The sequence below is a fragment of the Nicotiana tabacum genome, chromosome 16 (assembly GCF_000715075.1).
Source record: "Nicotiana tabacum cultivar K326 chromosome 16, ASM71507v2, whole genome shotgun sequence".
Classification (NCBI taxonomy): domain Eukaryota; kingdom Viridiplantae; phylum Streptophyta; class Magnoliopsida; order Solanales; family Solanaceae; genus Nicotiana; species Nicotiana tabacum.
In genome coordinates, this window is record NC_134095.1 from 42,559,796 (window position 1) to 42,574,896 (window position 15,101).

Sequence of the window (15,101 nt, forward strand, 5' to 3'; positions counted from 1 at the left end):
TGTTGAAGCTATTGATTGTGCATTTGTGCCAACACAACACACATTAGAAGAAAATAACATAAGAGGCAGAAATGTGGATAAACTGTAGCTATTCCAGTTGTTATAGAAGTAGCAGTCATCAATCCAAATTCTTTGTGGAAATTGAATACAATTGTTAAATGTTTATGAATTCATTTCTTGAAATTTATGGAAGTGCAGCAAAATTTACTGTTTCTTATTTCTCTGACTGTGGCTATGGGGTAAAACCTAAAATCATTAACAGTAAAATCAATATTAAAAGTTAAATGTTGGATGCCTCCTCCTCCTCTTCCCTGGACAATGCTCCAGTCTCAGCAGGTTGTCCCGTAAACGGAGTGATGCATATTCAATATAGAGTCCAGTTCAGGAGCTTTCAGCAATTGTATATGACACTCTCTCAATTCATTTTCCTTTTCGGTTACATTCTCTTCGAAACTAATTCAACTGTTAAAATTTTCTATATTTTGTTCCATCATCAAATTCTTAATTTGCTCTACCTTCTAGGCTGCTCCAGTTTAACTTTTCTATAAAAAATGCTTGTTTTTCAGAAGAACGGCCAGCGGAAGCAGCAGAACCGATAGCCGAGAATTTTCCGGTGGATTCTCCGACCAAGTAAAACCTGCGGTGAATCTCTCTCTCTCTCTTCTCTCTGGTGTGTGTGTGTGTGTGTGAGACCACACACTTGAGCTAATCTTGCAATGTTTCCACACTATATGGCCCACGAAGATGATAAAACTCTTGACAGGTATGTTCATTAGTTCGTCAATGCAAACGACTTTGAATGGTTCTCGAGAAGAATTTCTCTATATTTCCACAAATTTAAAGCTTGACCAATTGGAATGCAATTTCCTTTTTCCTTCTATGGATTTAGTGAAACATTGACTCATTGACTTGAAGTCGTTCTACCCGTATTTCACAAGCTGAGAAAATAAATACCCATTGACTCGCAAGACTTTTAATGATTCACTACACTATAAAACTCTACTTCTGCACAAGTTCATCAATAACCAAAACAATCAACTGAGATTAACCATAATGAAGATTCCCAGAATATTTTCTTTCCTTCAGTTTTTTACTCTCTTATATCTCTTCACAGTTACTTTTGCTTCCACTGAGGAAGCAACTGCTCTACTCAAATGGAAAGCAACTTTCCAAAACCAGAATAATACCTTATTGGCTTCATGGAAACTAGGTCCTGTTGGTTCCAAGAGTTCTTCCAGCATTGGAGCGACAGGTTCTGATGCATGCAGGGGCTGGTATGGAGTTACATGCCTAAATGGTAGGGTCAACAGGTTGAATATTACAAATGCTAGTGTTGTTGGCACACTCTTATGATTTTCCATTTTCATCTCTCCCTTTTCTTGAATATGTTGATCTTAGCATGAACCAGCTCTCTGGCACAATCCCCCCTGAAATAGGTAAACTCACTAATCTAGTTTATCTTGACTTGTCCATCAATCAGATTTCGGGCACAATCCCTCCACAAATCGGCTCACTAAGAAAGCTTGATACCCTTCATATCTTTGACAACCAGTTAAATGGTTCCATTCCAGAAGAAATAGGTCACCTAAGGTCTCTTTCGGAACTAGCTTTGAATACTAACTCTCTTAATGGTTCAATTCCTGCTTCATTGGGGAATTTGAACAACCTGTCTTCTTTGTATCTTTATGAGAATAAGCTTTCTGGCTCCATTCCAGCAGCAATAGGGAAACTCGTTAATCTTGTTGAAGCTTTCTCGATACAAACCAGTTAACAGGTCATATTCCTCCAGAAATAGGTAACTTGATCAAAGCAAAAGTGTTCAATGCTTTCTCTAATGAATTGTCTGGTCCCATTCCTGTTGAAATTGGAAAGATGAAGTCACTTCATAGTTTAAGCTTCCACACAAACAATCTTTCTGGTCCAATTCCCAAAACAATAGGTGACTTAACTGAGCTCCAACTCTTGCACCTTTACAATAACCAACTTTTTGGTTCCATTCCTAGTAAGTTGGGGAATTTGAAAAACCTCACTGATCTGCAATTATCCGGTAATCAACTTACTGGGTCAATTCCAGCTTCCTTGGGCAATCTGAGAAATTTACAAACTCTGTATCTCCGGGACAATAAACTTTCAGGTTCCATTCCACCAGAACTTGCCTATTTGGATAACTTGGTTGTGCTGGAAATGGATGAAAACCAATTTTCAGGCCATTTGCCTGAGAATCTTTGCCAAGGCGGGAAACTTGAGAACTTCACGGTGAATAGTAACAAGCTGTCAGGGCCAATTCCAAGAAACTTGAGCAAGTGCTCGAGTTTCAAAAGGGTTCTCTTTGATAACAACAGTTTCACCGGGAACTTATCTGAAGCTTTTGGTATCTATCCAGAGCTTCAATTTATTAATTGAGTGAAAATGATTTTCATGGTGAACTCAGCAGCAACTGGGGAAAATGCGAGAATTTGACTGATCTGCGGATAGCCAGAAATAACATTAGTGGCAACATACCGCCAGAGATTGGAAACCTAAGAGGGCTACTAGGACTTGATCTTTCATCAAATCATTTGGTTGGGCAGATTCCCAAGGAATTTAGAAAATTGACCTCTCTAGTTAATCTTTTTGTGCAAAACAACAAAATTTCTGGCAGTATACCTGGGGAACTTGGGTCACTAACAAAGTTAGAAACCCTTGATTTGTCAGACAATGTATTTAATGGGTCAATCCCGGTGTTTATAGGAGATTACAGGAAGCTGATTCACTTGAACCTGAGCAACAACAGATTTGGCCAGAAAATTCCGATGGAGATAGGAAGGATAACTCACCTTAATGTGCTTGATTTGAGTCATAATCTTCTTGATGGAGAAATACCCCCTCAGTTAGCCCATTTGCAGGACTTGGAAATCATCAATCTTTCCCACAATCACCTCTCTGGCCGCATTCCTAAAGAATTTAAAAGTTTGACAGGTTATGTCATATTGTCATACAATGAGCTGGAAGGTCCAATACCGAATAATGAAGCTTTTATGAATGCATCATTAGAAGGTAATAGAGGTCTTTGTGGCAATGTAACAGGATTCCAGCCTTGCGAAAGGCCATCTTCTATGGTGAAGAAGCACTCAAGACGTAAAGTCATTCTTGTCACTGTACTTCCAATTATGGGAGCACTAGTACTTCTCTGTGCTTTCATTGGCGTTCTGCTTATGTGTAATGAAATAAGAAGAGTTGGAGACATCGAAAGACGGGATTCCAGTGATGGTGTTGATGCTGATGAAGATAATGGTTTGCTCTCGATATCCACGTTACATGGAAGTGCATTGTACTGGGATATATTAAAAGCCACAAAAGAGTTTGATGCAGTGTTTTGCATCGGAAAAGGAGGGTCCGGAAGCGTTTACAAGGTACAGCTTCCATCATTTGAGAATGTAGCTGTAAAGAGACTTCATTCTTCATTTGAGAATACACACCTCAAAAGCTTCATGAATGAGGTAAGGGCATTGACAAGGATTAAACATCGGAACATTGTGAAACTCTATGGCTTTTGTTCGAATGCAAAACACTCGTTCTTAGTTTACGAGTACGTGGAGAGAGGGAGTTTGTTTAGTATCTTGAGCAATGAAATAGAGTCCAAGAAATTGGATTGGCTTAAGAGGGTGAATATCATCAAAGGTGTTGCTTTTGCTTTATCTTACCTGCACCAGGATTGCTCGCCACCAATTGTCCATCGAGACATATCAAGCAATAATATTTTGCTTGATTCTGAGTATGAAGCTCGTGTTTCTTGTGCCAATAAGTAATAAACGAGTTTCACGTTTGCTAAGTAGTAAGTACTGGTGTTAGTTGTATTACTTTGCATAGTTCTGGTAGCTCGTGAAAAATCTTTAACGGCATAATGCTTCTAACATTTGTTTAAACTATTGGGCACTTTATTGGAGATGCCACGTAAAAAGAATCAACATAATCTAACCTTTTCCTCACCTTTCTTTTCTTTTCACATTCAAACTCTTTTTTCCTTTAGCAAATTAGCACTTACTTTTCGATAAGAACAAAATTTTGATTGTGGTTCTTATTTAACTGGTTAAGCAAATTAAATTTCAAGTAACTGAAACATGCATCTTGTCCCTCCACGTGTAAATTCCTGAAAATTATCAACTGATTCACCATGTGACTATCTATGTTTATTATACACATTTATACATTTACATTTACACATTTTAAGGTTGTGTACTTCTATAAATAACGTGAAACCAATACAATTCCTGTATAAGAGATTAAAGAAATACACATTTTAATTTTAAGTAATTAAATATTAGATGCGCTCATATACACACATATAATCAACACTTACGTAATTGTTCCATCTTCGGGGTAATTATCACATATGTTCATATAACTATGACTTTTTTCCATCAAAGTCATATTACTTTGTTTTTCTCACACAAAAATCATAAAACTTTCACTAACTCACACAAAAATCATAGTAACCGAAATGTAATTTTCCGGTAGTATTTTCTTATCTTTAACTTCAAGTTGCAGCGCTTTATGTTGTTTTCTGACTGTTCTAGAATTTCTGCAGGAGCAAAAGTTTTGATGACTTAAGAAAAAGAATAACAGCTTCAAGCCAAGTGATAGAATTTCAATTGTTGAGGCTAAATCTGTCCTACAATTGTTTTTTCCAGTGAATTAGTGCTCAAAACATTGGCAAATAATCAAAACCAGTGTAAGCGAAAATTGTTCCAAACGAAAAAAGTCTGCTCAAATTTTGTGTGTCTGTGTTGGGGGGGGGGGGGGGGGTTAAAACTCCCTTTCTTTTCTTTTTTCTTTTTTCTTTTTTCAAAAAAATAACGATTTATTTTCTGTTAATCATCCTTAAATGGACTGAGTTCGCAATTAGAGATTATATCCATTAACATATCTCCATCATCTATGCCTAATTTCATGGATGAATAAACATAACTTCTGTTGCTCAGACTCTTCGAAAATGTATCTTCCAAAATTAGTATATTTTTGGAGGATCCGACAAGGGTGCATCAACATTTTGGCGAGTCCATACAACATAGGTGATAACGGATTTACATGGAATAAAAGAAGAGATGATAATAGAAGAGAATTAATCCATGGTCATGTTGTCTTTAATGCTGCTAACCAGGGGCGGCTCTAAAAGCTTGGGCACTGAGGTCGTCGCCTTAGGCCCCCAAAATTTGAAGGCCCCAAATTTATTTTAAATTTTTATAATTATTATTACTATATATTTATATAAATAATTTAGTATACAGAAAAGTGTTACAGTATATTCCTTTTGTTATTTGGTTGAGGTTAATTTATATCAATAAATTCATAAATTATGATAATTTTCTTTACTGATTAATTAGTATATTTGTTTCAGTCTTCAATTTTAATTTTATCCTTTTTATATAGGAATTTAGTTATATATCTCGACAACATAATGATTTTCTTTTACAATTGTGATGACCCAAAATGTCATCTTTAAATTAAATAATTATCTCGGTATTTTTAAGACTAAAGCGGTATCAATCTTGCCTGCGCAGTCCGTATAATTTTCCGAAAGGTTTTTATGTGAAAAATGGATTAAATTGTGAACTAGAGCTTTAAAACTCAACTGAGTTGACTTCGGTCAACATTTTGAGTAAACGAACCCGGATAAAAGTTTTGACCATTCCGGTAGTTCCGTATCGTGATTTGGGACTTGATCATATGCCCGAAATCGAATTTGGAGGTCCCTAGATTAAATTATCGCCATTTAACGGAATCTAGAAATCTAAGGTTAAAGATTTCTTAGGTTTGACCGGAGTGTTGACTTTTTGATATCGGGGTCGGAATCTAGTTCTAAAAATTTTCATAGCTTTGTTATGTCATTTATGACTTGTGTGCAAAATTTGAAGTCAATCGGACTTGATTTGATAGGTTTTTGCATCGAATATAGAAGTTGGACGTTCTTAGTTTCATTAGGCTTGAATGGGGGTGTGACTCACGGTTTTAGCATTATTTGATGCGATTTGAGATTTTGACTTAGTCTGTATTATGTTTTAGGACTTGTTGGTGTATTTTGTTGAGGTTCCGAGGGCCTGGGTGGATTTCGGAAGGTTAACGAATATAAAAAGGCTGCTGAATTTTCTTTTACAGCATGTGTACAGTACCCCGTGAACAGTACCCCATGAACAATACCGTGTACAGTACCCCATGAACATTACCTCGTGAACAGTGTGAACAGTACCCGGACAGAATGTTAAGTTCTGGAAAATGGGACGAATCCCATTTTCCATTTTTACCAAATTGGAGCTCGGGGAGAGGCAATTTTCGGGAGATTTTCAGAGAAAACAACGGGGTAAGTGTTCTTAACTTAATTTTGGTTAGCTTTATATGTGCACAGACAAGTGCACATATAAATCTATTACTAGTTTTGGCATTTAATTGGTAATTTTAGTTGGGAAATCTTGAAAACCCTCTTGGTTTAGTTTGAAGATTTGAGGGTCGAGTTGATGTCGAATTTTAGTAAAATTGGTATGGTTGGACGAGGTTTCATATTCCTTAAATTTTGTCGGGTTCCGAGACGTGGGCCCTACGGGCGAATTTTTAGTGCAATTTCGGATTTTTAATGAAAAATGTAAAATTTCATATATAATTAATTCCTATAATTTTTATTGACTGAATCGAATTGTTTATGACTAGATTTGAGAATTTCGGGCACGAATTCGCGAGGCAAAGGCTTGTTGGAATTTTGATTTGGTTGCAAAGCGAGGTAAGTGTTTGGTCTAACCTTAGCTTGAGGGAATATGAGTTGTGTCTTATTTGTTATGAACAATTTGTTGAGTACGACGTATAGGCATGGTGACGAGTATCTATACGTTGGTGTCAATCATGCCCGTGAGTCTTATACTTTGATTAATGTGACTCCATTTCGTATTGTATATGCTCTATATGATAATTTCTATTGAGGAATATGACTTGCGGAAGTATTATTGTTAATTGAACATGGTAGAGCGTTGGCTCAAGTTGAGAATTGAATTGTTGAACATTGTAGAGCACTGACTCTAGTTAAGAATAGAATTGTTGAACATTATAGAGTATTGGCTCAAGTGAGAATTGAATTGTTGAACATTATAGAGCATTGACTCAAGTGAGAATTGAATTGTTGAACATTGTAGAGCATTGGCTCAAGTTGTGAAGTGAGTTGTGAAGTAAAAGTGAGAAAAAGAAGAGAATCATCATATCATCTCCCTTGCCGGGATATTGTTGCTTTTGATGTTATCTCCCTTGCCGGGATGTTGATGTTATTGTTTTGATATTGTTTCCCTTGCCGGAATTTGATTGTTGTACTATTGTTCCCTTGCCGGGATTTTATTGTGATATTTTTTGATTTTCCCTTGCCCAAATTGCTTTGTGATTGTTGTTTGGGTGAGGAAGAGTGATAAAGCACGAAGGGTGATGTCGTGCGTGCCACACGATATACAATTCCCTTGTCTCAGAACAGTGATGTATTTACGTTGTATGACTACTCCTAGAAAGGCTTATGACTTGTACTACCGGTTTTGGGAATTGTAAATTTATTAGAGAAATTTCATTTGAAGTTAATAAATATCAGTGTTATTTCAGTTAATGTTAGACTTACTTAGTTTAGAGACTAGGTGCCATCACGACTCCTTCGGAGGGATTTTTGGGTCGTGACAACAATGTTCTCTCAAACTGCATGAACACAAAAGCATTCATGTATCTGTTTTTAAGTATAATTCGACATATTATATTAGGTTATTTATAATTTATTTTAGATATTCACCAATAAGTGCTACTTAATAGAATGAATTACAATTATCGTTTAAATTGATCATAAGGAATAAATATATTTGACACCATTAATGCTCAAAACTTAAGCTATTTCGTTATTTATGTCTATTTCTTTTTCTTGTTTGTGATGATAGTAAAATCAAAATTTGTAGACCTCAACATCCGATAGTCCACCACTTTATTTTTTGTTCTCTTCTTCCTTTTTTGTTTTGAAATTTGCTTATTTTTGTCTTAAATGATTAGTTTATTGTTTAGAAAGTAATTTTGTTAAGTGTTTACATCATAAAAGACATGTTCTAAAAGTAAGTTTATGGCCCAATATAAGCTTATATTTGGGCTTAAGCCCAAGTGTTACTGGAATGCATGATATACAATTGGGCGATTTGCAGCCGTACCCTATTTTTATGCCACCTTTTAACCTATACCCTATTTTTAAAAATTATTGATTTCGTAACCAACTAACAAAAAATCCGTAATAATATGACCATTATACCCCTTCCAAAACATATAAAAGATGCATCAAGCATACCCAAAATCAAATTCCAGATCTTCTTCATATCTCCTCCATCAGTCCGTCTCTCCTGAGATCGCCTCTCGCAAACCAGATTTGAACCAGATTCAAATTTCAAATTCAAATTACAAAAGACATTGTAAGTATTCAAATTCATCTTCAGAATTCAAAATAGTTTTTGAATTACATGTTTTCTGATTGATTGATTGAAGTTGTTTGACGAACTTCACTGATATGCTGAATTTCTATTCTAAATCTATTTGACGATGAATTCTAACATTCTAATCCGACAAATATGCTGAAACAAGCTGAAGTTATTTAGTTCATATCTAAAAAATTCAGCAAAACGAGCAGGCAAATAATACAACGAAGAAAAAATTATATTAAAACTTTACATGAGTGTTTGAATATTTAAAACACCTATGTGCAAAAAACTTCGGCATAGGTGCCGAAGGTTTTCAGTTAATATTTAAAAACTCAACAGGAGGAGCTGAAGTTTTTCTATTACACTAGGAAAAAAAATAAAACATCAATTAAAATTTTATATTGCACAAAAAACTTCGGCATAGATGCTGAAGTTTTTTAGTTAATATTTACAAACTCAGCAGGAGAAGCTGACGTTTTCCTATTACACTTTGTAAAAAAACATCAATTAAAATTTCATATTGCACAAAAAACTTTGGCATAAGTGTTGAAGTTTTTTAGTTAATATTTACAAACTTTAGCAGGGGAGCTGAAGTTTTCCTCCTACACTAGGTAAAAAATAAAACATAAATTAAAATTTCATATTGCACAAAAAACTTGCTGAAGTTCTTTAGTTAATCTGTAAAAACTTCGGCTGATGGAGCTGAAGTTTTCCTCCCGCACTATGTATTTTATTATTATTTTTTGGAAAAACTTCATACCAAAAAATGCTTATGTTTTCAGGAATATGTAAAATATTTTTCATATAATTTTTTGTATGCTGAAGTTTTTTTAGTTTGTCTGCTAAAAATGCTTAATATTTTGTCGTGCAATATGTAATTTTCGGATAAGTTTTTGTTAATTGTTCTGTTATTTTCTAAGTTTAAAAAGAATTTTTAGTTCATGCTTGAAGTTTTCATCAAGCACTGTGTATTTTATTATAATTTTTTTGAAAAAACTTCATACCAAAAAATGCTTAATATTCGAATTAATTTTTGTTAATTTCTGCTGAACTTATATAGTTCATTTCCTCTGCTATTTTTCAACTTTGAATAGAATTAATATTAAAAAAAACTTAAAACAAAAACTGAATATTTCATTAAACATCAAAAAAGATAAATTAAACTACATAAATAACAAAATAAATATAAATAACAAAAAGAAAAACTAATCATCCATATCATCATCATCATCATCATCATCATCATCATTGTCGTCGACGTCACTATCATATGGACGAGCATCTTCATCAGCAAGATTATCAAATCTTGCATACATCACAAGTGTATCAAGCTAGTTGTTAATTTCTTCCAGCTCCCTGTCGTGCTTGTGTATGAGCTCATCCAGTTTCAGCTCAAAAGTTTCTATAATGTCTTGCTTGATTTCTTCCACTATTTGCCTGATGACAACATCCATTTTTTCCTTTTTGTATTTTATTATGTCTGCTAAAATATATGTATTTGAGTGAATAAACTCAAAAGGAATAGCGTGCTTATATAGGGGAAAAAAACTTTTGCATGGTATATGGAAAGGCAAAGAGAAATTTTAAACGTTGTCTAATGAAAACGTGCATGAATATGATAGAAATGTAATTATTACACTAACACATACCCTCAATGCAATATAATTACTACTTTAATTGTGTAGGTTACTCCTGTATACTATGCAATTAATGCTGAAACATGCTCAAGTTTGTTGAATTCATTTGCTAAAACTTCAGCCCAATGTGCTGAAGTTCTTTAGTTCATTTCTAAAATCTTCAGCACCTAATTAGCTGAAGTTGTTTTCCCTGCATTCATGAATCCCTATCATACAGCTTTTTCAAAACAACTTCAGCAGATATGCTGAAGTTATTAAGCTTATTTCTAAAAATTTCTGCACTTAATAGGCTGAAGTTTTCTGTGCAACATTCATTAATTATGTCATACATCGTTTTCCAAAAAATTTCAGCATAAGATGGCTAAGTGATTTAGTTCATTTGTAAAATCTTTAGCACAAACAACCTAAAAATTCTTCTATTCACTTTCCTAATACTTGCCACTAACATGAATCTGCAGGATGAGTTCAATTTGCGTTGTTATAACTTTCAATGGGAGTTGGACTCCTGATTTCAAATACTTGGATCATGATACAAAACTTATTCTACTTAATAAACACATATTATTCAATACTTTCCTGAAGAAAATTAGTGAAGTTGCAAATATTGATTCAACCAGATATGCACTAAAAGTATGGTTTGATATCAAACTAAATACAAGCAAAGGAATGCTTGTAACTTCAGATGAAGAACTCAGTACCTGTATACATTTGCTTATAACTGATTCACCCTACAAGAATTGCCATTTCATCATCGAAAAAATACATCCTTCAAAATCTGCAACATTCAAACAATCGCTTGCATATGCGATAGATTCAGAACCTTTTGCTGATTATCAACATGAAGTAGGATAGCCAATAATGGAAGTAGACAACGAGCAACAACCTTCTAACATTACAGCTGCTTCAGAATATATAATACAACAACAATTACCCCCTCCTCCAATAAATTCATACCAGTTTGTCGATGACCAAGAAGAAGAAGGACAACTAATAATGCAAATTGACAACCAACACACAATCCAACAAAGCTTTTTGTTACCTTCTGCAGTGATAAGCAACAACGAAGATGAAGTAAACATGGAGCTTATATCGATAACATCATATAGAATTGAAGAAATTGCTGAAAGTTCTTGTGTTTCTCAGAAATCAAGAAAAAGAATAAGGAGAAAGCTGAAAGAATCTCCACCATGTAAAATACTTAGGCACGATGCGTTGCCTGAGGAAGTAAGAGTTGGATCAATTTTTGAGAACAAACAAAACATGATTAAATTTTTCTACAGCTTGGAGATAAACCAGAAAGTTGAATTCACTGCTGTTAGATCATGTTCAAAGAGATACAAGCTGAAATGCATCGTGGACAAATGTGGTTGGAATGTACGTGCTACCAGAATAAAAAATTCCACACTATTCAGGGTGATAAAATATCATAACATTCATGAATGCTCGGTTGATGCAAGAAAATCATATCAGAAGCATGCTACATCAAATTTTATAAGTTAACAAATTATAGAACATGTTCGAGACAAAAAGATAGAGGTTACACCAGCCTTTGTAGAAAATGAAATGAAAAAGAAATTTGGAATTGACATTGGTTATCACAAGGCATGACGTGCTATTTAAAAAGCTGTTGCTTGCATAAGGGGAACACCTGAAGAGAACTACCATATTCTTCTTTCATACCTACACATGATGGTGGGCAAAAACCCAGGAACGTACACAAGCATAAAAAGAGATGCGCAGAATAGGTAAGCAAAACAATACAAACCATCAGCCTGAAGTTTCAAATGTTCCTATTTGAAAAACTTCACATCTTATGATTTATTTTTTTTGTGTTTCAATGTACAGATTTGCTTACATGTTCTTTGCTCCTGTGGCATCAATAGCTGGTTGGTCCTACTGTAGACCCGTTATTGCAGTAGATGCAACGTTTTTAAAGTCAAAATATCGTGGTGTTCTATTTGTTACTGTATCAAAGGATGCAAACAATCAAATCTTTCCTCTATGTTTTGGTGTAGCAGATTCAGAAAACAATGAGGCATACATTTGGTTCTTCGGGGAAATGAGAAAAGCAATTCAAGTCCGTTGTGAACTGGTTTTCTTGTCAGATAGAAACCAATCGATCGCAAATGGGATTAGAAAAGTTTTTTCTGAAGCTCACCATGGTATCTGCCTCTATTACTTTGAGAAAAATTTAAAGCAAAGACATGCAAAAGCCACGGTAATAAATCTTTTTCAAAGTGAAACAAGGTCATAGAAACGTGAAGATTTTAATCAGTTAATGTCCCAACTTAAGAGTATTGACAAGAAAATATACAATTACATAATGGAAGAGCCTCCCGAGAGATGGGCTCGATCGTGGTTCCTACGGCGACGTTATGATATGCTAACAACAAACATGGTAGAATCAATGAATTCCGTTTTACTAAAAGGGAGAGAAATGCCTGTTTTAAGAATGTTAGATTTCATCCAAGAAAAGTTGGGAGAGTGGTTTTACGAATGGAGAAAAAAGGCAAATGAAACTTTTCATAGAGTATCAATATGGGTAGAAGAAGAGATGACTCGGAAGATGGACTTGCCTTGCAAAATGTTTGTGAGTATATTTATTAACTTCAGCTTTTTATATCTGTTGCAGTGATTTACTGCTTACATTTAAAAAATTTCATACTTTTTCTTTTTGAAGCAAAAATACACTAATATAGTTTGTCTTAATTTTTTATTCCTTGTTAGGTGTTCAACCTTGACTCATTGTTGTTTAGAATAAATAGTGAAGGAATCGAATTCATTGTGGACTTAAAGAAGAGAACTTGTGACTGCCTAGAATTCCAACTTGATGAATTGCCCTGTCCACATGCAATTGCTGCTATAAATAAGAGATATTTGCAGAGATCTAATTACTTCTCAAATTGGTATTCAAGGGAAACATGGTTGAAAACATATGAAGGACATGTGAATACCGTGAGAGATCAAAAATCACGGGATATACCACAAAATGTACAATCTGAGATCACAAAACCTCCCGATGTAGAGATTTTACAAGGAAGAAGACAAAAGAAGAGGCATATACCTGCGACTGAATCAGTACCATTCAAGTCTACCAAATGCAGTCGATGTAAACAAGCTGGGCATAACAGAACAACTTGCTTGTCTTCTCTAGCACCTCATCCATATTCCAAGAAACACACTGAAAAATGCTCCAACCTTCAATAATCCTTGGTCTGAATTTAGACTTTCTTTATTGTATGACATATTTGAAATGTGATTTTTTTCATAGGAATAAAAAAATAAGCTCTTGGACTATTTTATATACTGCTAAAGTACAAATCACTCATTTTTGTTGCGCAGGCTTACAGGTTTGGTTGCATTTTAAGAAAGTATGCAATGACTTCTGTGACAAAAAATATCAACTTACAGTATGTGAAATACATATCCTTAAACAAACACACACACACACATATACACACACACTCACACACACACACACATACACGTACAACACACAAAAAGAAATGCATGTACAAACAAAAGATGCAGCATCTCTAAGCTGAAGTTATAGAAAAAGAACTTAATAAAAACTAAGAACCATACTGCAACTAAGAAATATAAAGCAAATACCAACAAATAACAAGGATAATACAATAGAAAGATAAGAACAAAGAGGATGGCAATTGCATTGATATAAAAAGATATGAGAACAACAAACAAAGTACAAACAAAACTTCAACTCTCCGGGCTGAAGTTATACAAAATGATCCTAAAAACTTCAGCTCTATGGGCTGAAGTAAACAAAAAAGCATAGCATTAAAACATAAAAAAGGATTACAAACACTAACAATCATCACCACCACCATCACCATCATCATCATCATCACAGTATTCCTCAATTTCTCTATATATCTCATCATCATCAGTATCAGAGATAACTATAGGGTAGTCGGGCAAAAGACCACTGAATCCAAGAAGATCAATCTTCAACTTGTTGAATTCATCACGCAGCTGACTTTGTTCGACGATTACTCTATCCATAAGAGTAAGAAGAGTTTTCAGGTTGTTTTGCATCTTGGAATAGTCGTTCCAGCTGGGAAACTGAAAACTATCAAACTGCTGCACAACCTTGTCGAACGAGGTTGAATAACCTCCACAACTATGTTCCAGGTTAAGCCTATTCTGGAATTATTCATTCGCAAAGAACTTTGGTCTGATTCTCTCCCAATCGGCCTTTATTTGATCCCACAAAAGCATAAGATTAGCCGTCGCTTTGTTATTGTACCACTCACACTTCAAACTCTCCCACTTCTGCATAATTTCATCCATATTAGGCTTCCTACTTCCGCTTTCACCAGACATTTTTTCTTTAATAAAAGCTGAAAGACTAAGGATGAATATAAATTTAAAGAAATATGATGGAAGTCTATGAATGACTATTAAATTTTTAAGTGAAGAGATTGTTAATATAGACAAAGAGTTCACTTAATCAATTTAATATCTATAAATGTAAAAGTAACTTTTCAGTTGTTTTTATTGCTTTACGTTCAGAGAAATTGAATGAAACAAGATAAGTAGGTGGTAAAAACAAGTATGTGGTAAATGCAAAAAGAAATGTAACTTCAGCCGTAATAAAGCCCACAGTTTTTCTATAGTAAAAAATACTTCAGCCTGAAAACTATCTTTTCGGATCATTTACTATATAGTCAAACAAATGTAAATGAAAGATGAAATAGGTAACAAAAGACAAAAAGTAGATAGTAAATGCAAAAAAGATAAGTATCAACTTATAAAAAATACCAAAACATGCCGAAGTTTTTGTCATAAGCTTTTCCAAAAATCTTTAGCCCAATGTGCTGAAATTATTTAGTTCATTTCTAAAAACTTCAGCACATCATAAGCTGAAGCTTTTCATCGTGGATTCAATAGTTTTGTAGTAAAGCTTTTTCAAAAACTTCAGCCCAATATGCTGAAGTTATTTAGTGCATTTATAATAACTTCAGTACCTGGTAAGCTGAAGTTATTGTCCTGG

The 15,101-nt window shown here is 34.3% G+C and overlaps 1 pseudogene; it reads left to right on the forward strand.

Annotated features, from left to right (window-relative positions):
- Positions 1–213: 213 nt before the first annotated feature.
- On the forward strand, positions 214–3,965 carry LOC107807976 (uncharacterized; annotated as a pseudogene).
- Positions 3,966–15,101: the final 11,136 nt, after the last annotated feature.